Genomic DNA, 26,375 nt, shown 5'->3' with positions numbered 1-26,375 from the left:
CGCTGCCCTCTAGGAGCTTAAAATCTACTTGGAGATAATAAACATAGTATGTAAAAACAGTAAACGTCTTACATAAAAACAACATTTTAAGGCATCTCCAGAAGAAGTGGCATAGGTCTTCATTTGATAAATTGCTGATAAAGTTATATAAGCAGTTTTTTGAAGGGTTGACGTCTCTTTCAGACTAGCCTCATGTTTCTGTGCAGAGGGATGTCACTCCATGTAATTCCCTTGGTGTGTCTTTTTCTGGGGAGGAGTAGCTGATCTTATTAGAGAATACGGGCAAGGGACTAGTCAGGGCCTACCTCTTATTCCCTCTCCCTTCCCCTTTGCTGAACAGCCAGCCGCTGGTAGCCTGTTCCTCTAACTTTTCCATAAACAGACCTCCCTGTGGGGAAACCTGTGGTTTTCTGACTATGACTGTGACGGAGCCAGTAAATTAGTTCAATTCTGCAGTGAAGTTTTAGGAAGACATTGTTGCTGTGCCTTTAAGTTACATTTTAAAACATGGGCTTTACCTGTAATAAAACTGACAGTTTGATCTCCATCTGTTTGGCTTTCCTGTCTTAATTTCTTAATTATTCCAGAAGTGGGTAGGATAGGTAGCTGGGAGGAAGGGATTTTATTCAATGATCTGCTAAACCACTGTGGTAACAATTGCTAAAATGTTCTTAGGGAACATGATTCTAGCTTTTCTGAGGTTTGAGTTGAGTATTGACAGATAGCAGAATTCAGGTAGGATTTTGTTGTCGTTTTATAATTTTGTTTATTTTTGGCCGTGCTGGGTCTTCATTGCTGTGAGGGCTCTTCTCTGGTTGCAGTGAGCGAGGGCTTCTCCCGTCGTGGAGCACGGGCTCTGGAGCAGAGGGCCTTCAGTGGCTGCGGCTCCGGGCTCTAGAACACGGGCTCCGCAGTTGCGGTGCACGGGCTTGGTCGTCCCGCAGCACGTGGGATCTTCCTGGATCAGGGATCAAACCCGTGTCTCCTGTATTGGCAGGCAGATTCTTTTTTTTTTTTTTTTTCCTTTTTTTTTTTTTGGCAGGCAGATTCTTTACTACTGAGCTCTTAGGGAAGCCCCCGAGTAGGATTTTGGAAGTGTGTTGACTTGAGAAAATGCAGGGAGATAAAGGTGAGTTCAAAGAACGGGAAGTTGATAGCTGGCTTGAGCAAAAGGCTTTGGAAGATGTTGGTAGTGATGATTGGCCAGCGCAGATTGTATAGGACTTTGAATGCCTGATTGAGAAATTTGACTTTTTAACCTTATAAGTAGCAGAAAGCAATTGATATAGGGGAATGATAATGCTAAAGTGACACATTAGGAAAGAATTTTTTGAATTGATGTTTCAATATAATATAATACATAAAAGAATATATTATCATTAGTATCTAAGAGCCGGCTAACATTCGGTGGTAACACGTAATGCTCACTGTAAATCATTTTGGAAGCACAAATGATTTAATATACTAGGAAATAATCTTTCTTGAAGATAGTTGTTCCTTAAGTAGCTGTGATTTCTTTGAACAGAAGGCTGCTTCACAGGTTGATTTAGATGGACTTGGAGTCATCTTTTAGTGTTAGAATTAACTTCCCAAAGCAAGCCTTTTTGAAGGAGGTGTACAATTTTATTTTATTTTTTTACTGAGGGATGTTTTTATTAATGTGTGTTGCACTGTTCGTAGTGTCTGGCAAAATAAAATGAGATGAGAAAAATAGTTTTGAAATCTGTCCAAGGTGATGTAATTCAGTATTAAGAAAGATTTGGCAGAGTAACCCTGAACAGGTAAAAAGCCTGCTGAATGAAATTACATAAATTACATCCTTACTTAGCAGCTGACGTTCATGGAGAGGTTGGCTGTATGGCATGTATAGATGGCTGAGGTCACAGTAGGTGCCTACCAATGAGGGCAAAGACCACTTTGTAACCTCAACAGTACAGTGTGAAATAGAGAACGGTGCCCCTTTTCCACTGAATTTTTTGTTTCTCGTTATTTCTTCTGCCGCTTTCTCCTCTACCCACTCCAGCACCCCATTCCCCCACTTCCTAGCCACTATTGTGGTTACAGGGGCCATGCGCAGCTTTGCCTTGGCTGTGTTAGATTGGCTGGCAGATGGAACCAAAAATAAGTCCGTTTGTGGGATTTTCAGGACTGTCAGACCATGAGCTACTTTAGGAAGACAGTGTTTTGGGTAGAAAGGTTAAATCAGTATCTGGGGTGCTTTGTGTGAGTAATTTTTATTTTAATTATTATACAGGTAATACTTTTTTCTCTTTTGTTATTGGTTTTTAATTATGCAAGTAGTACTTGAAGATGCAGTCAGTATAAAATGTGTAAATACCCCCAGTCCCGCTATCCTTTTCATGAATAATTACTGTTAACAGTTTGTATATATTCCTGGATAAATGGGACCTTTTTGTATTTGTTTATTGTTTTGCACCTTGCTTTTTTTCACTTTATGTATATTTGTGTCTTTTTATGTCAGTAACTTTTATGAGGTTTGTATAACAAGTAGATCATAGGAAGGAATAGCAATGATTTATTTAACCACTTTCATATTGATGAATACTGGTAAGATTTTCCCAGTTACAGGCTATGCCAGTTTCTGTAGGTCTGGAGAAAGGAGGTTGGCACTTTAACTTTTTCTTTGATATGTTTTAAGAATAACCACTTACTAACTTTTTAGTTTCAGACCAATGCTAAGGTTTCTACACACATCATATAAACTTTGCAATAACCTATATCATAGGTGTTACACCCTTTTCCACATAAGGAAAAAAAAATTAAAGCTCACTTGGCCAAGGTCTCATGGTCTATGAATGGAAGAACAGGGGTTAAAACCCAAGCCTGTCCCATCACAAAACCTTGCTTCTTTTCCACTTTTCATTTCTAAGACTATATTAGCAAGTAAAAAAAAAATTTGTTTCCACCTGTGATGATATTAGAATTAGCTTGAATATAATTTTTGTGTTCTAATTTAAAATTCATTTCTTGTCTGTTTGTAGTTTTCCTCTCTGTTGCTTTTCATGCATAGCTCTGTTCTGTGTAGATTTGAAATATGGCAATATGAAGTGGCCCTTGTGACTCATTATATCTGTTTCTTTCATTTTGTGGGTTAGACAGTAACAGTATACTGTGTAGCAGTATTCAAGGCTGAGAGAAATGTGTAGTAATAATTTTTTTTTAATTCAAGTATAGTTGATTTACAATGCTATGTTAATTACTACTGTATACCAAAGTGATCCAGTTATATATACATTCTTTTTTTGAAAGTCTCTTCCATTATGGTTTATGAACTATATTCCCTATAGTATACAGTAGGACTTTATTGTTGATTCTTTCTAGATATAAGAGCTTACATCTGCTAACCTCAGCCTCTCACTCCATCCCTTCCCCAAGTCCCTCCTCCTTGGCAACTACTAGTCTTTTCTCCATGTCTGTGATTCCATTTCTGTTTCATGGATAGGTTCATCTGTGTCATAGTTTAGGTTCCACATGTAAGTGATATCATAGGGTATTTGTCTGTCTCTTTCTGACTTATTTCACTTAGTATGATAAACTGTGGTTGCATCCATGCTGCTGCAGATGGCATTATTTTGTTCTTTTATTATGGCTGAGTAGTATTTCATTGTATATATGTACCATATCTTCTTTATCCATTCATCTGTTGATGGACATTAAAGTTGTTTCCATGTCTTGGCTATTGTGAATAGTGCTGCTATGAATGAAGGGATGAGCAGAAGACGTAAGTAGACATTTCTCCAAACAGGAAATACACACGGCTGATAGGCACATGAAAAGATGCTCAGCATCGCTAATTATTGTTCAGTCGTTCAGTCGTGTCTGACTCTTTGCGACCCCATGGACTGTAGCACGCCTTGCTTCCGTGTCCTTCGCTGTCACCCGGAGTTTGCTCGGACTCATGTCCATTGAGTTGATGATTTCATCCAACCATCTCATCCTCTGTCACCCCTTCTCCTCCTGCCCTCAATCTCTCCCAGTATTAGGGTCTTTACTATACCTATGGCTGATTCATGTTGAGATTTGACAGAAACAGCAAAATTCTGTAAAGCATTTATCCTTCAATTAAAAAAAAAAAGACAACTATATGGTCAGAGTGAGGTGCCACCTCACACCAGTCAGAATGGCCATCATTAAAGTCTATAAATAACAAATGCTGGAGAGGGTGTGGAGAAAGGGGAACCCGACATTTCCCCCTCCTGTTAGTGGGAATGTAAGTTGGTGCAGCCACTCAGGAAAACAGTATGGAGGTTCCTCAGAAAACTAAAAATAGAATTACCATGTGATCCAGCAGTTCCACTCCTGAGCACATATCCAGACAAAACTATAATTTAAAAATTCTAAAAGACACATGCCCCTAATGATAATTCTTAAGCTTCTGATTTCTGCATTGTGAAACTTTTTACCTTGTGTATTGCTTTGCCCTTCCCTGGAGATGCTCAACATTGCTAATTACTGTTGTTCCAATAATTATCATACTAAGAGAGCAAGAGAGGGCATCTCTCCCCAGGCAGGGGAAGATGTCAGGCCTCATACCTAGCCAGCTGAGTGGAGAGAACTTTTTTCCTTCCAGTTAGGAACGGCATTGACAGTTCCCCCACCTCCCTGCCTCTTTGACTTTGTGGAAGTAAATGTATCCGAGAATGAGCGTGCTTTCCTACCTCCAGGCCTTTGCCCTCGCTGAATGAAAGCTTTGTACTGTACTGCACTGTACTGAATGTCTTGAAACTCTTCCTGCTTGTAAGTGGATTGGGATGAAATATGGAGAGAGGAATCTTGACTACTTGATTTAGAGCAGTGAATCTAATTGAGAATCCTGGACTACTTTGAAGATCTGTTTTAAAAAAAAAAAAACACTCACTGGATTGCCTTTGCACTTAAGGTCTGAAGTTAACCGTCTTGACAAGCTATTTTAGGCTCTGTTTTCCCTTCGTAGGTTGAAAGCTGACTGAAGATAGGACCCATGTTTTTGCTGCTTTTACCCTCCTTCCAGCACCAAGCTTAGTCTGACAGCGAGTAGCATTAATTGGCTTATCACTCATCAGATGATAAGTGGACACTATTTTTTAGAAATAGTGTTGCCCTTAGAAAGCTTTGAATTTGAGTGGGAAAGGTTAGTTACCCAGATGGAGGATAAACATTTTACAACCAAGGATGTATGAATAATTTTAGGAAAGATAACAACAGTACCTGACCCAAGCTTAGGTAGATTTTCCTCCGAGTTGGTATATTTGGTCTCAGTAACATCATCATAGATAACCAAGAGTTGATATAAATGAAGATATTTTAGTTGTCAGATTTGCTGAGAAGAAAAGCAGATGGTACATACATGACCCATCTGATGCTGGGTGAGAAATGGTGTCTTGGATAGTAAGATTGACGGGTGAATTCTCTCATTCTTCTTGCCTTCCTCAGCTGAAATGCCAGGAGAGAGACGGAAGGGCTGGCCACGTGCCACTGCAGCCTGAGTGGCCTTTTAAGTAGCCACTCCTATGCTATTTGCTTCTTCAATGTTCATCTGTGTAGGGGCAGCAAAAAGGGAAAAGGAAGGGCCTGACTTGCTCCTCTGGTGGTAGAAACTGCTTTCTCTCAGAACTAGCAAGTCAGGAAACAAACTTCAAAGATTAGTGACCCAGGTTGCCATGGCAAGGCTGAAAGATGGATGGCTATTCATTTTTATATTTATTCTTATGTTCTCATTCCTTAGTGCTAATCTTACTGTGTCTTTTCCTGCTATTGATTATGCTTCTGTAAATTAGGATATTTCCCACACATTATGGAAGAAAAAAATGGATGTAAATGAATCTAAGATGATTTTTTATCTATCATGACTGTTTTAATAATGGGCAGTCTTCTTTTAGAAAAGGAGCTGAGTAGTTTCACTCTTTCCAAACTGAATTGAGCTCTCTTTTCATTTGGATTACCAGTTTAATGTCAGCTTTCCCATGGAGATCCTTTGGTGCCTCCCCAGATACTTCACAATGAACTTAACCCAGGTTTTTACTTTTTTACTCACTCTTCACATTTTGGTACCTTCCTCATAAAAACAAAACAGAACACCCTGCTACCACTTGGGAGCAATAAAAGCTTAATTTTAGTGGAAGATTCATCTATAAAACATTATTACACAATTATGCACATACACACAGAAGTCTGTCTTTAGCATTAAGAGCTGACAGCATTATATGGGAAGCTTAATATTTAAAGGAATTGTTTTGTGATCTGAAACAGGTGGTGTTTTTTTTTTAAAGGCAGTTCAGAGAACTTTTAAAAATTTTAATTGATTTACAGTGTTGGGCTAATTTCTACTGTATAGCAGAGTGACTCATTTATACGCATGTGTCCATTCTTTCGTATACTCTTTTCCATTATGGTTTGTCCTGGGAGACTGGACATAGTTCTCTGTGCTTAACAGTGGGACCTTGTTGTTTGTCCATTCTCTACATTAAAGTTCGCCTCTGCTAACCCCAGACTCCTAGCCCATCCCTTTCCCACCCCTGTCCACCTTGGCAGGTCTGTGTCTGTGAGTCTATTTCTGAAACAGGTGATATTTTTTAAGAACTAAAAACCTGTAAGCCCTAGTATATAGGAAAACACAGAATTGCAAGAAACTAGGTTATGTTTGTTGCCTAGAAAACTCTACTCTCCTTAGGAGAGCTTACTTATTTCTGAAATTTCTATGACTTATCATTTTGATCCAGACACAAAATATGACATAATTGTGTTGGAGGACTGGATGAGATAGGAAGTGGAACAGGAGGAATGGAAGAGTTTAGTTGTCTGATGATAGTATGACCGAAATTGAATAGTGAAAGTGTCAGTCGCTCAGTTGTGTCCAACTCTTTATGACCCCATGAACTGTAGCCCTCTAGGCCCCCCTGTCCATGGAACTGTCCAGACAAGAATACTGGAGTGGATTGCCATTTCCTTCTACAGGGCATCTTCCTGACGCAGTGATTGAACCCAGGACTCCTACATTGCAGGCGTATTCTTTACTGTCCGAGCCACCAAGGAAGCCCTATAAATAACATGAAATTTGATAGCCAAGCAGTAGTCACATATGCATATTATGTAGGAAAATTGAGGTCAGTTCTGGAAGGAATGCCTAAAAGACTTGATCATGCTTGCCTCTGGGAAGGGAGACTAGAGACTGGGGCGGGGGTGGTAGTAGAGTTCTATTTTCATCGTAAACCACTTCATTCTTTTTTATTTTTTAAACTGAAACACATGACTTAAGCTTACGTTTACAAGATGACATTTCACAGAATTGACTGGGAAATGCATCTTTATAGAATTCATTAAAATATAAGGTAAATGAAAGGCAGAGAGAGACCTTTTCTTGTATACACTATGTCACTAGTGCCTAGGATAGACCTGGCACAGTAGGGGTTTGATAAATATTTATTAAATGAATAAAGTAATTGCAGCAAAGAAACATGTGGAGTATGAGTGAGATTAGAACCTTCAGGATAGAAGGCAAATGCTGTCTACTGAGCTGCAAACTCCATAGAGCGAGGGAGCTTTTTGCTTGCTTTTTGCTGGGCCTTATACATGGGTGTCTGCTACAGAGCAGGTACTTAGCAGATGCTCAGGGCTCGCTTTAAAATGGATTATTCAAGAATTATAGTCTTGAGGGCTAGAAATAAGGGTACTTCCCTCAGCTTGTGTCTTGCTGCCTCTGTTCAGTTGAAGCATACTCGTTCACTCACTTGGTGGATCCTTTGTTAGGCATAAAATCATAGCTAATCAATTGGGCAAAGTCTTTGTGTATTCAGTAAACTTTTTTGTAGGGCTTTCTATGACCAAAACTTTGCATTAGGTTCCACAGAGGTTATAAAGATGAATAAGGCTCAGTCTCTTGACTCCAAAGAAAATATAATCCAGAAGGGAAATCGAATTTCTCTGCATTTAACTGTTATATACAAAATGTATTATGAGGCCTGAGTAGCTTGTGTGGGAGAAAGGATGATGATTCAGGAAGGCTTCCTTTCCTCTCTCTCCCCATCTATTCCTACCACCCTCTCTTTCACTCTTTTATCTCATTTCTACCTAACTTTGTTTCTGCATCTGCCTAGTTCCTGCCATGAGCCAGAAATTGTGCTCCATGCTAACATATGAAAAGATAAATTAAGGATCTTATGGTCTGGTTGGAGAGACATGTAACCAAAAAACGACAGTGTGATCAGTGCAATTGAAGAGTTCTAGTGAAAAATTAAGGAGTTAGGCAATGTTTCACAGGCAAATCAGCAGCCTTGGTTTGAACAGAAGTGTTATTCATAGCACCATTTCTTGAATTACTATGTGCCAGGCACTGTGCTGTGAGCATTTTCATATATTTAACCTTAATAATAATCCTCAGAACAACTCTGAAGTAGATGTAAGTAGATATAACTATTCCCACTTTAGAGCTGAGGAAGGCATGTAATATGTTGAATGATTTGCCTTAGATCACGTATTCAGTAGATGACTGAACTGTATCTAGGTCTGACCCCAAAGTTCATTCTATTCAAGAAAGAAATAGAAATGTATAATGGTGTAACCACTTTGGAAAACAGTTCCTTAAAAGGCTGAGAAGAGGTCCGTATGACCCAACAGTTTCACTCAAGAGAAGTAAAGCAAACATCAATGCAGAAATGAATGTCATAACAGCACTGTTGACAATAGTACTGAAGTGGAAACAGGCCAAGTGCCCGTCAGTGGATGAACGGCTATCCACACACTGGAGTATTATTTTGTCATAAAAAGGAAATGAATTGATACATGTTATAACAGGGGTGAACCTTGCAAACGAACATTAAGCTAAGTGAAAGAAGTCAGTTATTGTACAAAAGCCACATTTTATGATTTCATTTTTATGAAGTATCCAGAATAGGCACATACACAAGTTAGACTGGTGATTGTCAGGGGCTCTGGAAGGGAAAAATGAGGTGTAATGGCCTTAGGTTTCTTTTTAGAGTAATGAAAATGTTCTAAAATTGATTGTAATGATGGTTGCACAACTTTGTGACTATACTTTAAAAAAAAAAACCACCTTTGGGACTTCCACTGCAGGGGCCTGGGGTTCGATCCCTGGTTGGAAACTAAGATCCTGCCTGCTGGGGCTTCCCTGATGGTTCAGTGGTTAAGAAGTTGCCTTGAAATGCAGGGTAAGTGGGTTCAAACCCTGGTCAGAGAACTAAGATCCCACATGCAGTGGAGCAAATAAACCCTCAAGCCATAACTAGAGAATTCATGCACTACAACAAAAGACCCTGCATGCTGCAACTAAAATCTGACACAGTCAAATAAGTATTTTTTTAAAAAAGATCCTGCATGTCATGTGGTACAGGAAAAAAAAAAAAAAAACCCAACTTTTAACTTTACACTTTAAATAGATTAATTGTATGGTATGTGAATTATATCTCAACCAAAATGTTTAAAACAAAATATCCTGGAAATCTGGAATTGAGTTTTCTGCCCTTTGTAGCTAGAAGTATCATTAAGATCTCATTGTAAAAGTAATTAAGCAACTGAGTCACTTACAAAGTAAGACTGTCTTCTTCCTCACATGTTATTTATCAAAATTTACCTTACATTAAAATTACCTTACTTTACTGGGCTTCCCAGATGATGCTAGTGGTAAAGAACCTGCCTGCCAATGCAGGAGATGTAAGAGATGTGGATTCCATCCCTAGGTAGGGAAGATTCGCTGGAGGAAGGCATGGCAACCCACTCCAGTTTTCTTGCCTGGAAAGTCCCATGGACAGAGGAGCCTGGCGGGCTACAGTCCACAGGGTCGCAAAGACTCGAACATGATTGAAATGACTTAGCAAGCACACAATTTACATTAATAATGTCTTTAAGTGTATTAGTTAATAGAGTTTGTCTAATAAGTTTTTTTTTTTCTATTTTGGTGGTCTTTTGTTCTTTCTTATTTTTGTATTTCTTTTTGACGGTGCTGAGTCCTTGTTGCTGCTAAGGCTTATTCTCTCGTCAGTGAGTGAGGGCTGTTCCCTGGTTTCAGTGCACGGGCTTCTCGCTGCAGCGGCTTCTCTCGCTGTCGAGCGTGGGCTCTGGGGCACGCCGGCTTCAGTAGCTGCGGCTCCTGGGTGCTGGAGGACAGGCTTGATACCTGTGGTGCAGGGGCTTAGCTGTTCTGTGGCATGTGGGATCTTCCCGGATCAGGGATTGAACCCAGATCTCCTGCATTGGCAAGTGAATTCTTTACCGCTGAGTCACCGGAGAAGCCCTGTCTAGTAAGTTTTAAATAAGTTTTCTAAAAACAGTGCAGCCTGTTCTGCAAGTTCATTTGGAGAAAACTTGAAACATTAAGGATAGATATGTGAGTAAGTAAAGTTGGATCTTAACAACTGGGTGATACTAAATCTTTGGAGCAGATATCTTTTGGAAGTTACTAGTTGGTTGGTAAATCCCGGGACCTTTGTGACCCTTTTCTTTGCAGCTGTGCTGTAGACTCTGGTTTCCTGGTACCAGTTGTGAAGGCTACTGCAAGTGATATGACTAAAACCCAGCAAGATCATGTTCTGGAGTGTAGCAGTCTCCAGGCCAAGGATTGGATAAGGCTCAATATGTTTTCCTGTCCTACTATAAAATCAGTCACTTTTACTCTTCTGCCAGAGTTGAAAGGAAAAGAGCCCTAAAAGAAACAGTATATGGGAGCAGACCCAAAAAATCAGACTCAAGTGCTGAGAGTATCTTAGACAGTAATTACAGTGACAGTAAGTACAGGCAAAGTGCTGGGGCTGGCTTTTATAATAAAGTCTACCTGTCTTTCTTAGTGTAGAGTGAACAAGACGTAGCTTAGGGTTTTTTTGTTTTTTTTTTTTTTTTTAATTGAGTTCAAATGCTTTTTCGTATCTATGCCAATTATTTGGATTGTGGTGGTTGTAGGCTAATTAAAGTTTTCAAAAGACTGATTTGGAAGGGTTGTTAATACCTCAGAAAACAGGACCAAATTTCAGAGTAATTAAGTTGTATAGAATACCAACTATGTGAAGGGCCTGTACCAGTGTCCTGAAGAATCTAGAAGCTGTGTAAGACCTAGTATCTTTTATCTAAATTTTACTGCCTCCTTGTGAGAACTTACAAATCCATCTGCCACAATCAAAGAATGAATTCTGCCTTGCTATCCTGTCTTTGGATTATCAAGGAGATTCTGTCAGGACATGACTTCCATCATAGCCCATTTCTGACCCAAGTTAATCACTTGACATCCTTGGGACATATGGGAAATAACTATTCCAAGCCTTGATCATCACCTTGTGTACCTAAGTGAAAGTCACTCAATCGTGTCTGACTTTCTGCGACCCCATGGACTGTATAGTCCACGGAATTTTCCAGGTCAGAACACTGGAGTGGGTAGCCTTTCCCTTCTCCAGAGGACCTTCCCAAGCCAGAGGTTGAACCCAGGTGTCCCGCATTGCGGGCAGATTCTTTACCAGCTGAGCCACCAGGGAAGCCCTTGTGTACTTAATAGGTGTGTAAAAAGCCTGGTTAGATCACTGAAACATGAGGTTCAGTCCTTACCTGCCCATTGTTGGCCTCAAGCCAGGCCAGGCCAGTGATTCTGTGTCTCTACTCCTAGTTCTTGGTATGTTAGAGAGACATCACCTTTGAGGAGTTTCATGAATGAGGCAGGCAGGTGCTCATAGGTTGGTCTCAGCTGCTTTCTCCAAGGTACTTTTGTCAGAAGTCATTATGGATTTGGACTAGAGCTTAATAACAAAATGAGCAGAGTAAAAATATGCCTGCCTCCACATAGACTGACAGTTGCATCTTAGCAGAGATGCAACAGTTGCCACCGAGATCATTCTGTAGACAGGGTCTCCGAGGAGAGAGAAGGTCAAGGGTCGTTCACCTCAAGAATCCTGCTTTGGTCATGGGGGTGCTGTTGGAGCCCCCACACCGTGTGGCTGACTGTGTGGCTTGTGGGAGCTTAGCCCCCCGACTGGGGATCCAGCCTGTGTCTCCTGAAGTGGGAGTGCAGAGTCCTCACCACTGACCGCCAGAGAATTCCGTCTTTTTTTTTTTATTTTTGAGTCTTTTTTTTTTTTGAGTTTGCTTGTTCTATTTGGTCTAGTATTCCTAGGGATACTTGAAGCTAGGCCCCCCCTTTTTAATGGATATCATGGAAAATCAGAAAATATGGATAAACAAAGATAAGAAAAAATTTCCTGTCACCCAAGGATTATCATTGTTTTATCAGAGTGTATATTCTTCTGGACGTTTCCTTCACACATCTGTGTATGCATGTGTTTGTTTAACCACCATGAAATTATACTATTCATATTCTTCTTTACTCTGCTTCTTTTAAACATTTTTATTTCCATAAATTTTCATCTCATCTAATTTTACCATATTCAGATTTTTCCAATTATCTCCCAAATACCTTTTTAACTGGTTTGTTTAAACTAATATGCAGTCTGGTATGCACATTGTATCTGACTATTTCCTTTAATTTCTTTTAATCTAGCACAGTGCCTATCTTTCCTTTCCCTTTTAGAATAATAACAACACTGACTTACTGAGATCCCCTGCAGAACCAACTTTTGGATGAGCTGATTGCTTCCTGTGATGTCTATTCCCCATGTTTCCTGTAAACTGGCAATCACATCCAATAGTTTGATGGAGCCGAGGAAAGTATTTTTTGCTTGATTACCAAGCAGAGGTGATGGCTGAATTTCACAGCGTATCACATCAGAAGTCACATCTGGTTGGCCCACTGTTAATGATGCCAAGATGAGCAATTGGATTACAATGATGGGATTTCATCTCTTTACAGTGTCCTTAGGTTCTCCCTGCAATGACAGATAGTGTTTCTTTGGCAGCTTACAAACTCCCATCAGCCATTCACCTAATGATTTTAGCCCTTGGTGATCCTTGCCTGAATCAACCGTTTTGTGCAAAATGATGTTTTCTAATTCTGAAATTCCTTCTTTCTGTGTTGGCACTCTTCTATAATATAGAACTAGGGCTGTTCATTTTACTCTAAACGGTAGGATAAATGCATGCTTTTTAAAAAGTTACTATTAAGGAACTCCTAGATTTTCATGAATATGAAGTGCTTTTGGCTAGTTACAGTCTTTTCTTATTTCTGTGGTTTTTTTTCAATGCTTAAACTGGTAAAACTTCGGCCAGTGGGAACGCTGCTTTTGCTCCTGTAGAGCAGGTCTCAGAAAGCAGGTGGTGCCTTGGTTGGTGCTGTTTCTCTCACTGTTGTCCACTTTTGTAGCTCAAAACCTTCACTTTTCAACCCCTAAATCTTTGGAAATTCCTTGGTGATCCAGTGGTTAGGATTCTGCGCTCTTACCACCAAGGGCCGAGGTTCAATCCCCAGTCAGGGAACCAAGATCCTGCAAGCTGTGCAGTGTGGCAAGCAAACAGAAACACAGAAATCTTTGTTTATGAGGTGACAGCTGCTAGCTATTGAGTCTAGGAAATGCTTAAGAGAGGCCCACTTCATACTGCTGGATTAACACACCGCCATTACAATGCACTGAGGAATAATTCTAACAGTGTTCAAAATGCAGCATTCTCGTGACAGCTTAAAGATCCCTAACCATTTGTGCACATTTGTGTGAGTTGTGCACATTTTGCCCAGGTCTCTGCAGTTCAGTTTTGTGGTTTAAGTCCTCTTCTTTTTTATACTCAGATTTCAAGGAATTTGCATGTATCTCAATGTTTTTTCTGCTGATGTTTATTTAAGAAGATTATATGTTTGTTTCACAAACTTAATACAGCAATTTCCTCTTCAGAGCAATGTGCTGAAGAGTTTCAGTTACATTCCAACTATCCTTGAGAGAAGATGACATTTGGAAAACCATGCTACATGACAGCGAAAGAGATGTGAGTTCTAGATGGGCCTGGCATTAGGAGACAGTATTACTGCGTATAAAGAACTGTTAATGGTCTTATTTGACAATGTTTTAAGTATTTAATGGTGTTGAATGACAGTGTTTCAAGTATATAACATACTAGCATGATAATTTGCTACAGGTGTGTATTTATTGTGTTTTTAGCTCCCTTTTAGGAAAGAAAAACCGGTAGGAGATATGATCAGAAAGGTCTAGGATACCCAGGTCATGTGAGACCTGTAGACCAAGGAGTAAGGACTTTGGATTTTATTTTGAGTGGGAGAAGTAACCAAGGGTTTTAGGGGAGGAGTGACATGATCCATCTGAACCTTGAAAAGCATCATTCATGCTACAACGTGGAGAACAGACTTGGGAGGCGGTAGGGAAAGTTCATGGGGAAAAGTAGAACTAAGGAGACTAATTAGGAAACTGTCACATTAGTCCAGGTGTTGGCTTAGGTAGCAGCAGTGAATGATGCCGAGTAGTTATATTTCAGGCATATTTTTGAAGTAGGACCAACAGGATTTGCCAGATCATCGAATGTGGGATGTGAATTAAAGAGAGGAGTTGAGGAAGATGCCAGGGGTTTTGACCAGAGATGCTGGTGAATAGTTATGCCGTTTACTGAAACTGGAGGTAGGTTTAGAGGACAAGGTCAAGAGCTCAATTTTGGACATGTTATGTTTGAGATGATGCTTAGATATCTAAGTGATATCAAGTAAGTGGCAGGATATAGAAATCTGGATTTCCTTGGGGTGGGAGGTGGGAGAGCTGGGGCTTGGAAATTAAAATTTTGGTGTCATCAGCCATGGGACTCATTGGGATCACTAAAGGAGTGAATATAGATAGAAAAGAGAAGTCTGAGGATTTACGCTTGGGACATTCCAAACTTTATAAATTGGGGAGATGAGAATCGAGCAAAGGGGACACAGTCAGTGATGTAGGAAGCTTTCCTGAGGCCAAGTGAAGAAAGGGTTTCACGAAAGAGTAGGGTCAGCTGTTAACCTTCTAGAAGTCTTACACTTTTGTATTTTACATTTAGGTCTGTGATTCATTTTGTGAAAAATATGGTCAGTGTCTAGGTTCTTTTTTTTCCCCCTTTGGTATGTGGATGTCTGTTCATTTATTTTTAATGCTCTCTTTTGGAAGAGGTTTTTAAGTTGCTAAATTAGGTATCTCAGCCTTCATCTTTCCAGGTTTGTGGAGTCCAGCTTTTTGACGATGGTCCCAAATGGTGGTCTCCCCCACTGTTGTTAGATGGTGGTATGTGAGCTGTTGCCAGCAGTCTCATTCTTCTTAGAGTGTGTGCAGCAGAAACACACACAACATCAGACCTTAGATACAAGGCTTTTGTGTAAGGATAAGATAAATGTCTGTTTTGGTACCTCATTGAAAGGTATCTAATGTATGCTTGTATTTCATCAGTTCTTAGAATTCTTTTCACCAGTCTAATTTTAGTATTGCATGGTATTACACTAATAGGAGACAGAAAATATAATTTTTACCAACTTCTGGAGACACATCTACCAAATCTTTGACAGAATAGTTTGTTGTGACTAAATTTGTCATTCTATACTCTCCCAGGAGATTTTAGTATTTGGGGATATTGTTGTGTATATATATATTCTTCCTTCCAAATCATGGTTGTTGACTATGTTAAATGACGTTAACTGTTATTATTAGTACCCGTGGGAACTCTATGGTTTATATTATTCTTATCCATAATTGTACCTTTTTGGCAACTGCACCTTCTCCCACCTTATCCTTCCCAGAATTGTCATCCAGTGGCAAAAACTTGCTAAGCTTATTAATGTTTCTTTCTTTCTTTTTTTTTTTAATTGGAGGATAATTTCTTTACACTGTTGTGTTGGTGTCTGCCGTACAACAGTGCAAATCAGTCGTAACTCTCTCTATAAATATCCCCTCCCTCTTGAGGCTCCCTCGTACCCTCAGTAAGTTTATTTCTGAAAAATAGAAATTGATTATAAATATTTGCAAATGTTTTTTTCAGCATCTTTTGATGTGATCAAACTTTTTAAAGATTGGTTCTTATGCTAATACTTTGTTGATAAATTTTGTTGAATTAGTTAAGGAATCAGGCTTTTCTTAAATGAATAGATCATGGTGACATACTGTATCACATATACAGTTAGTGTGCGCTAATATATATACTTAACTATGTTTAGCATTTTTATCCTTGTGTTTGAGGTTAATTTGTTTTCTTATTTTAATCCTCTTTGTATTTTATAATCAGTATCATATAAAATGGGAGACAATGGTTTATATTAGGAAGTTAGGAATGTCACTGTCACTGGGATTATTGAATCTGTACATTTGAAGAAATTATGTTACATTTATCTAGTAAGGACTCTTTTGGCCGTACTGCGCTTGTGGGATCTTAGATCCCTGACCAGGGATTGAGCCTGGGCCCCTGGCAGTGAAAGTGCTGAGTGCTAACCACTGTGCCACGGGGCGGGGGGGGGGGCGGGGCGGGGGGGGGAATTCCCTGGAGACTTTTTATCCTTTGTGGCTTTTAATAATTTTCTCTGTTACTGACAATTATATTCTCATTTTCTTTTATGAATATATAAGGCTAATATATGATAAAAATCTGTCTTTAAGGTCTAAAGAGTTATTTCAGTAAGTGTGAAATAAAAATTTTTAGTATTAAGCAAATGTGACAGAGTTTAGTTGGTAGCATTCTTTGTCAAGGAGGTGGAATACTGGGACATCTGAAATGATGACATTGTCAATTTTATAAAATATGGTACCTATCAGCGTAACATCCACAGGAATGGCAGTGGGATATCTTCTTAGGTTCAACTAAACACTTGCACATTCAGACTGCTAAAGCCACCACAGATCTCACTTGGCAGCGCTTTATTCAGAAGGATGTAGGACAGAAACTAACTTTCTGTTAGATAAACTGTAAGGCAGTGGGAGTCCTCGCAGCAGTTCATTCTTCCTGAAGTGTTCTTCTCACAGCCAAGGGTCCGAGAGATAAGACCCACGATGGGTGGTGCGGGGAACTCCATGGGCATGGTTCCAGGGTCTTTTGCCAGGGACATACATGCCTAATTAATTACATATCACCACACTCAGAGGAGTTCAAGAACATGGCTTCCTACACTCTGTCTGCTTCCAGTCCAGATGCAGTTTACTAATTTGGTAGTTTCTGTCATAAACAGTGTTGCCAGATAACATAGGTGGCATGCTGTCTTAATCGGGTTCACAGGGATTAACCCAAGGTTAAATTCTTATGTATAAGGAGAAGGGGTTTTGCCCATTTTGGTCCACAGTCATGCGTGCTGATTTTCTCACTTATGCCTTCTTATTTTATACAGTATCATCTTTCAGAAGGCTTTTCTTACTCCAAGATTATTTTTTAAATCGGCATTTTCTTTTAAAATTGGTTTTACGTAGATCTTGAGCCATCATTGTATGGTGAGGTAGAAACTGAAACTTTTTACAGATGGCTTGTCCCTTGTTCCAGTCATTTATTGCACGGTCATTTGTTTTCCTATTGGTTAGAAATGTCACTCTTGTCATAGAGCAGTTACTAGGAGGTAGTTCTTCAAATTAACAAATGGTTGGGTATATTAAAAATGTATATTTTTTAAAGTAATATAAACCTACTTATAATCGTGTGATTGTGTATTAGATTGTGTTACTTGTATGCTGCGAATTTATAGTGTCAGTTTTTTTCCTTAAAGCAAGTATATGTAGTGTAAAAAGCAGTATTCTTTTTTTCTAAACAGAAGTTTGCCTTATTGAAGGCTGTTGTGCTTATTTAGGTGGCCTTACTCAGAAAACTTAACCACTCAGTGCCGTGGAAAGCGGCAAATTAGGGGTTTGAATCATGGGGTTCTGGTTTCAGACCTGCTACTTCACTGACTGCCCCTTTGTGCAAGGCAGCCTGTCTCCGTTTTGTTTTGCTCAAACTACACGAATAACAATCCCTGTCCTGCCTATTTCCGAGTATTGTTGAGAATTAGATGGGCTGATGGATATAAAGGCACGTGTAATTGGTAAAGCAGGTTAAATGTGAGGAATTACTGCATCTTAACTTTTCCTCCCTTTCTCTTGTAGGTAGTGTTGGCGCTTCTTTTCAGTGCCAGTCCATCCATCACGACCACATTTGTCATGATGACAGTGACAAGGTGAGGTCCGTGTTGATGTCTACGATGGTGAAAATGCATGCTGCCCTGTATCACTGAATTCACTTGCATAACTCTGGATGTAGAGGCAGGAGTGTGTGACTTGGGGGGCACAGTGTTGAGATGCAGAGGGCCTTTCTGGGTTGTTAGACTGCTCCAGAAAACTTGCAGGTAATTCCAGGAGGTGGGCTGGGCTCCTGATAACCCTTCCATTTCCTCACCCCCATTCCTGTCTCTGTCACTGCACTTCCTTTTTTCCTGAACAGCCTGGATGGATTATCTTCATATCCGAACAGGTGTTTCCAAAACTGGTAACTATCTCAGCAATTTGTGTGTGTTTCCAATTTGAAATATCTTCGACATTCCAGTTTGGTCTGTTTTGTAGTTGACTATATTATGGCTTCTTCTTATATTTACTTTTTATTTTTTTTTTTAAAAAACTCCGTTTCCAAAGACCAATTTAAATTTTGAGGATTGAGAATGGAACCTGTCTGATTCATGCCAAAAAAAACCCTGCTTTAGGCTTGTTTTGTTTTTTAAATCAGGTCCAGACTTTTGGTATTTTGCTTCTGTTCTTTTATCTCTAAAGAAACTGATCTCTGGGGGCTCTTCAGTACTCACGAGCACCCGTGATGGCCCAGGCCGTGAAGTGAATACTCACGTGGGCTTGGTGTCTGGAACCTCTGGCCGCTGATGTTGGACGGGCTTGAATTCAGCCTTTTCCGTCATCAGTTTCCAGTGGTTTCCCCCCCACTTCCTGTGTCTTATGGACAGGAATGTATCACTCCCCTGGTAGTTTCCCCAGGCAGACCAATCCAAGTGATGTTTTTCTCTGCTGTTTTAATCAAGATCCTCCTCCCTCATCCTGTTGGAGCCTGATCAAGAAGTTGGTTGAACACTGGGATTTTCCAAATGGCCTTTGTTCCGTGTGTTGATCTCTCTATGAGCTTTGCTCAGTCAGATTTTGGTCTGTTTATGGAGAGAGTGGTATACTTACAGTATTCCAGATTCTCTCTTATTTATGATAGTAATCCAGAGGCATGGGCTTAACTTTTAACTTCTTTCAGAAGCAAGCCACTGAAAGAGACTTCTAGACTATATAGTTAGCTCCCTAAAATGTGGTATAACACAGATTTTAGAAGTTAGCATCTGAAAATAAGACCAATGATAGAGACAAAAGGCAAAATCACTTTAGGTCAGTAATACTACGAGCCGTTGTGTTACATAATTGTAAAGATGTGTGGGGGTTAAATTTTCTTTCCCCTGCTCAGTATAATATGCCTCTATCCATTGTTCACTTACAGTGGAGAAGCCAGGTTTAGAGTCTAGAGATGAGATTTCTGTCCACCTCTGCCACATATTTTTTATCTACTTTAAAATGATTTTCTTCCTAATGTCTGAACCTTTGTATGACTGATTTTGTGCTTTTACGATGGGGTCTCTCCTGAAACACATGGGGAGAGGGAAGAGAAATTTGAGGGATTTTGTCACTTGGTCAGCCTTTTTATCAAAGAGCTGTCAGAAACTGCTCTGCTGTCCTCTCCCTCCTGCCTACCATGCATATATTTATGATTGTCTCCCAGAGGGAAATGGAGAGAATGGATTAGGGTCTCTTGAATATATTTATAATTTATTCAACTGATTCAGTCAGCAAATAATATTTGTTGATTGGCAGCTATGTTTCTAGGCACTTAGGGAATATATCAGGAGACAAAACAAAGACTGCTGTTTTTTCTTAAATGTGCAGTCTGATGGGGGGGCAGACAATAAACATAAACATAATATGTTGTACAGTATGTTACAGTAAGCACCGTGGATTGAAGAAAATGTACAGCAGAATAAGTGGGATGAGGACCACCAGGAATTGGATGGTACAGATCGCAGCCTTGAATAGGATCATTAGACATTATTCTGGGAAGGAGAGTGGTAGATAGGATAAGAAGCAGATCACTATGTTTGTAGCAGCCTCTGACTTCTTTCTTTCTATAATAAATGGGTGTTGGTTTTGCAAAGCGGCAGGGACACCTGCTCCCTGGTACATGCCACCTGGATTACGTGTTCTTTTCTCTCTCCCTGAAAATTGACAGGATTACAGAGCACAGCTAATTCAACCCTGTTTTTAAAATAAACTTGGAAGCTGTGATCCCAGTAGAGAAAAGACTCCATTCCAGGGAGTCACCCTGGAGTGCTGGGGCTAGATCAGTTCTTCTATCCCAGATACAAGCCACGTAAAATAATTGTCTGGTTATTTCTGAAGACATTTTCAAAACACATTGATACTTACTATCCTCACTTAACTTTCAGGCATGGTTCATTTCTCAGATTTGGGAATAAAAGTTGATGTTTCTTAAAAGTTGTCTGAATTTTAACTAATGCATGTGTGATGGAGGTGAAACCAAGGAGTAAAGGGACCATTTGTTGTACATCCCTTCTGTAGCCTTGCAAGTGGCAAGCCCTCAAATTCCATGATTGAGATTGTTTTCCAACTCAACAGTTTCTCTGCTGCTGTACATCGGCTTGACAGTACTGGAAGGAGCTGATTGCAGCTCTGAGGTTTACTGTTGAATACTGTGAGTTACATACTTCCATGTTCAGTTTATATTGGGCACAGCAATTCACACAAAGCCCTCTAGGAATATTTTTATATTCATTTATAATGTCATACCCCATAATTTCCAAGTAGCAAACATCAATTATATATTTGAGTACCTACTATAAACTAAGCATTGTTTCAGGCATTGGAGACAAGTATAGTGAACAAAACAGACAGGAATCCTTACTCTTAAGGAGCTTGCTTTCTCTGTAAATGGTTAGGGAGATGGCAGAACATAATTAAAGGTACTGTTAGTTCATTCGTGTTATGAAGAATAATAAATCAGGTAAGGGATATAGGAGTATTAGGAGAAGATTGCCTTCCAAACACCCTTTGAAATAGGGATTGTTTTATTCCCATTTGTAGGGTGAGGAATGTGAGACAGATTAAGTAATTTGCCCAAGATTACTCAGTTAGTAAGTAGTAAACAGGGATTCAAACTCAAGCTCCTTAATTCCAGAGTCTGTATTTGACCAGCTGAAGAAATCTGTTCCTAATGTCACTTTATATACTCAACTCTGACGGGCTCAGAGAAAAACGTGTCTTCTAGTGAAGGCCCTGGAGAACCACAGTGAACCAAGTCAGTCGGCAGGCAGTTTTGGCCTGTTGGTTTTTTCTTGTCCAGCCTTTCGACATCCAAAAGGATTCATGACCGTCTGTTACTCCAGGCCTCTCTAAGCTGAAAGCCCTGCTTCATGCTCAAAAACCTGTGCTTCTATATAAGAAACCTCACGTCCTGTGTTCTGTATTGCGCTGATCAGATGTGATGGTTATGTAAAAGGACTTTAAAAGGGTAAAGAATAGGGGAGATATGTGATTGTGAGAGCATATTCATGTTTCACTTAGGTACTGAAATTAACCTAACTCAGCTGATGTACTTGAGATCCTTGGAATTAAGTAGTCATCTTCACAGTGAGAACACGCCTGGCATGGGGGAGTAGGTCTACCCTGAGGATGAGGTAGAACATGGAATAGTCTGGTAAGAGGAGACTTCAGGTGAGAGGGATGAGTTTGTAGCCTCAATGGAACACTTTTCCTGAGTGGCCTGGTAATATGTCTGGGAAAGCTGGCCATCTGAGAGAAGGAAGTGGGAGAGTTATTTCTAAACTGCATGTATGTAAATAGCTGGTCAGAGCAGAAGTCCTTTCTGGACAGAATTTCCTTGTGCTGGCCTTCAGTCCTTTGGTCACGGAAGAAGGCACCAGTCCGATTTGTGTGTGGTCATCCTGCACACACCACTTTCAGAAAGGTGGGAGATGTGCTGTTGGTTTTTCTTCCATGATTGTATACTTCCTTTTATCTTTTAAATATTCAGTTGTTTTTTTTAATTTCATGGTGATTAGAAAAAAAATATGCAGCACTACATTCAATCCCTCTCCCCAGAAGTTAACAGCCATTGGAATTTTAGTATTAACAGGATTTTTTAAGTTATATTTGTATAGGGTATTTTTCATCTTGCAAACAGTGGTTTTTTAGTATATTCAAAGAGTTGTTCCTCTATCTCCACCATCTAATTTTAGAACACTTATCATCACTACCCACCAAGAAACCCATACCCTTTAGCAGCCTCTCCCCATTGTTTCTTCCCCTCAGCTCCTGGCAACCACTGATCTTTCTCTCTCTGTGGATTTGCCTGTTCTGCACATTTCATATAAATAGAATTACAAAAAAATGTGGCCTTTTGTGTCTGGCTTCTTTCACTTAGCATGATGATTTCATGGTTTGTCTATGTTGTAGCATGAATCAGTACTTCATTCCTTTTTATGGGTAAGTAATATTCCATTGTGTGGAGCTAGCATGTTTTGTCTGTCAGTTCCCTAATTAGTGAATATTTGTTTCTATGTTTTGGTTATTATCAATAACACTTTTATGAACATTTGCCTGTAAGTATGTTTTTGTTTTCACATGATTTTAACATTAGAGGAGCTGTCACACTCTTCCAAAGTGGCTGTACCATTTTGCATTCCAACAAATGCCTCAGGGTTGCAGTTTCTCCACACACTTGCCAATACTTCAAACTATAGCCACTGTAGTGAGTGTGAAGTAGCATCTCACTGTGGTTTTAATTTTCATTTCTCTAGTGACTAAGTATGCTGAGCATCTTTTTATATGTTTATTGGCCATTCTTAAATCTTCTCTGGTCAGTTAAAAAATGTCAGTTAAAAGTCTTTTTATTGTTCCTGCCCCCTGTGCTTTAAAACAAAAGAGAGAAAAACAAAACCAAATCTCCCTGTGCCCCGTATTATATAGTTACACATGTTTATTAGGGAAATAGAAATAGATTGTTATAAGTAGATACACCATCTTGCAGTAGATAACACTCTTAATGTGCTTTTTTTTTTTCCTTTAAATTTTTCTCTGCATTCTTTGCACGGTTACATTAAAACGAAACTGCGCTGATTATCTATGGTTGTGTAATTAATTATCCTAAAACTTAGTGATGCAAAGCATATCTTAGTTTCTTCCATGGTTCTTAGGTTTTCTGTGCTCAGCTAGGTGGCTCTTGCTTGGAATTTCTCATGCATTTGCTGTCAGATGGTGGCTAAGACTGGATTCATCTCAATGTCTTCACTCACATGTCTGATGGTTGATGCTGATTGTTAGGTGGGACTTCAGCTGGGGTCCTCAGCATGAGCACCTGTAGGTAGCATGGGCTTCCTCACAGGATGGCAGCTTGATTCTAAGAGTGACCAAGAGAACCAGGCAGGTGCTCTATGGCCCTTTATGCCTAACTTCAGAAGTCATAAAGCTTCACTTCCACCATAGTCAAATTTAAAAGGAGGGAGCATCAATCCCAACACTGGGGAAGAATGTCTACATAATGAGAGAATGAAGGATGGGAGAACTTACCGTCCTCTTGAGAAGTGTAATCTGTACATTATATACACATGAGACATCAGTTGGCTGCATAATGTTGCACTGTAAGGATACATGGTGATTTATTTAACTTGTCTTTAACTGTGGAGCTTTAGGTCATTTTTTTTTAATTGTGCATTTATTCATTTCAGTTCAATTCAGTCGCTCAGTCGTGTCTGACTCTTTGCGACCCCATGAACTGCAGCATGACAGGCCTCCCTGTCCATCACCAACTCCCAGAGTCCACCCAAACCCATGTCCATTGTGTCGGTGATGCCATCCAACCACCTCATCCTCTCTTCTCCCCGTCTCTTCCTGCCCTCAATCTTTCCCAGCATCAGGGTCTTTTCAGATGAGTCAGCTCTCTGCATCAGGTGGCCAAAGTATTGGAGTTTCAGCTTCAACATCAGTTCCTCCAATGAACACCCAGGACTGATCTCCTTTAGGATGGACTGGTTGGATCTCCTTGCAGCCCAAAGGACTCTCAAGGGTCTTCTCCAACACCACAGTTCAAAAGCATCAGTTCTTTGGTGCTCAGCTTTCTTCACAGTCCAACTCTCACACCCATACATGACCACTGGAAAAACCATAGCCTTGACTAGACAGACCTTTGTTGGCAAAGGAATGTCTCTGCTTTTTAATATGTTGAGTAGGTTGGTCATAGCTTTTCTTCCAAGGAGCAAGCGTCTTTTAATTTCATGGCTACAGTCACCATCTGCAGTGATTTTGGAGCCCAGAAAAATAAAGTCAGCCACTGTTTCCACTGTTTCCCCATCTATTTGCCATGAAGTGATGGGACCGGATGCCATGAACTTAGTTTTCTGAATGTTGAGCCTTAAGCCAACTTTTTCACCCTCCTCTTTCACTTTCATCAAGAGGGTCTTTAGTTCTTCTTCACTTTCTGCCGTAAGGGTGGTGTCATCTGCATATCTGAGGTTATTGATATTTCTCCTGGCAATCTTGATTCCAGCTTGTGCTTCCTCCAGTCCAACGTTTCTCATGATGTACTCTGCATATAAGTTAAATAAGCAGGGTGACAATATACAGCCTTGACATACTCCTTTTCCTATTTGGAAGCAGTCTGTTGTTCCATGTCCAGTTCTAACTCTTGCTTCCTGATCTGCATATAGGTTTCTCAGGAGGCAGGTCAGGTGGTCTGGTATTCCCATCTCTTTCAGAATTTCCCAAAGTTTATTGTGATCCACACAGTCAAAGGCTTTGGCATAGTCAATAAAGCAGAGATAGGTGTTCTTTTGGAACTCTCTTGCTTTTTCAATGATCCAGCAGATGTTGGCAATTTGATCTCTGGTTCCTCTGCCTTTTCTAATACCAGCTTGAACATCTGGAAATTCGTGGTTCATGTATTGCTGAAGCCTGACTTGGAGAATTTTGAGCATTACTTTACTAGCGTGTGAGATGAGTGCAATTGTGCAGTAGTTTGAACATTCTTTAGCATTGCCTTTCTTTGGGATTGGAATGAAAACTGACCTTTTCCAGTCCTGTGGCAATTGCTGAGTTTTCCAAATTTGCTAATATATTAAGTGCAGCACTTTCACAGCATCATCTTTCAGGATTTGAAATAGCTCAACTGGAATTCCATCACCTCCACTAGCTTTGTTCATAGTGATTCTTCCTAAGGCCCACCTGACTTCACATTCCAGGATGTCCAGCTCTAGGTGAGTGTGAGTGATCACACCTTCGTTATTATCTGGGTCGTGAAGATCTTTTTTGTACAGTTCTTCTGTGTATTCTTGCCACCTCTTCTTAATATCTTCTGCTTCTGTTAGGTCCCTACCATTTCTGTCCTTTATTGAGCCCATCTTTGCATGAAATGTTCCCTTGGTATCCCTAATTTTCTTGAAGAGTTCTCTGGTTTTTCCCATTCTATTGTTTTCCTCTGTTTCTTTGCATTGATCACCGAGGAAGGCTTTCTTATCTCTCCTTGCTATTCTTTGGAACTCTGCATTCAAATGGGTATATCTTTCCTTCTCTCCTTTTCACAGCTATTTGTAAGGCCTCCTCAGTCAGCCATTTTGCTTTTTTTGCATTTCTTTTTCTTGGGGATGGTCTTGATTCCTGTCTCCTGTACAATGTCATGAACCTCCGTCCATAGTTCATCAGGCACTCTATCAAATCTAGTTCCTTAAATCTATGTGTCACTTCCACTGTATAGTCATAAGGGATTTGATTTAGGTTCATACCTGAATGGTCTAGTGGTTTTCCCCACTTTCTTCAATTTAAGTCTGAATTTGGCAATAGGGAGTTCATGATCTGAGCCACAGGCAGCTCCCGGTCTTATTTTTGCTGACTGTATAGAGCTTCTCCATCTTTGGCTGCAAAGGATATAATCAGTCTGATTTTGGTGTTGATCATCTGGTGATGTCCATGTGTAGAGCCTTCTCTTGTGTTGTTGGAGGAGGGTGTGTGCTGTGACCAGTGCGTTCTCTTTGGAGAACTCTGTCTATTCACTTAGCAAACACTTGTGAGTGCCTCCTCTCTGCCAGGCAGACCTGAGCCAACAGACTACCACAGTGAAAAGACCGACAAAGAAGGTCCTTCTTCGTAGGGTGCTTACTTTGTGGAAGGGGCAGAAAATGAACCATATATGTAAACAAGTAAATAACCAGATACTCTAAAATACTGTGCAAGTAGTTGAGCAGTTGGCTACTCTAGTTAGGTATTAGGGAAGGCCTTTAAGAAGGTGACACTTAGGCTAAGATCTGACTGATGGAAAAGAACAAATCGAGAAAATCTGGGCCATAGAACATTCTAGGGAGAGGAAACAGCTAGTGCAAAGGCCTTGATAGAAACAAACAGAAGGAGAGCTGATGTGCTGCAGCAAGGTGGATGAGGGCAGAAGTGGTGATACGAGATCAGGTCGAAGGGGAAGGTACAGAC

At 40.0% G+C, this 26,375-nt stretch overlaps 1 protein-coding gene across 2 annotated transcripts in view; it reads left to right on the top strand.

Moving 5' to 3' along the window:
- The window catches only part of RNF38 (ring finger protein 38), a 118,882-nt gene that overhangs the window by 33,075 nt on the left and 59,432 nt on the right, over window positions 1-26,375 (top strand). Inside the window, exon 2 of one of the 2 annotated variants that reach the window (XM_061132591.1) lies at window positions 17,961-18,031. The gene's annotated coding sequence lies outside the window, so the exon portion shown is untranslated. Of the gene's footprint in view, window positions 1-17,960; window positions 18,032-26,375 lie in introns of those variants that run through there. The other variant, XM_061132590.1, reaches the window with a different exon arrangement.

Source organism: Dama dama, chromosome 29, assembly GCF_033118175.1.
Source record: "Dama dama isolate Ldn47 chromosome 29, ASM3311817v1, whole genome shotgun sequence".
NCBI classification, from domain to species: domain Eukaryota; kingdom Metazoa; phylum Chordata; class Mammalia; order Artiodactyla; family Cervidae; genus Dama; species Dama dama.
The sequence above is the reverse complement of the archived record's forward strand: the minus strand, read 5'-3'. Positions and strand labels throughout refer to the sequence as shown.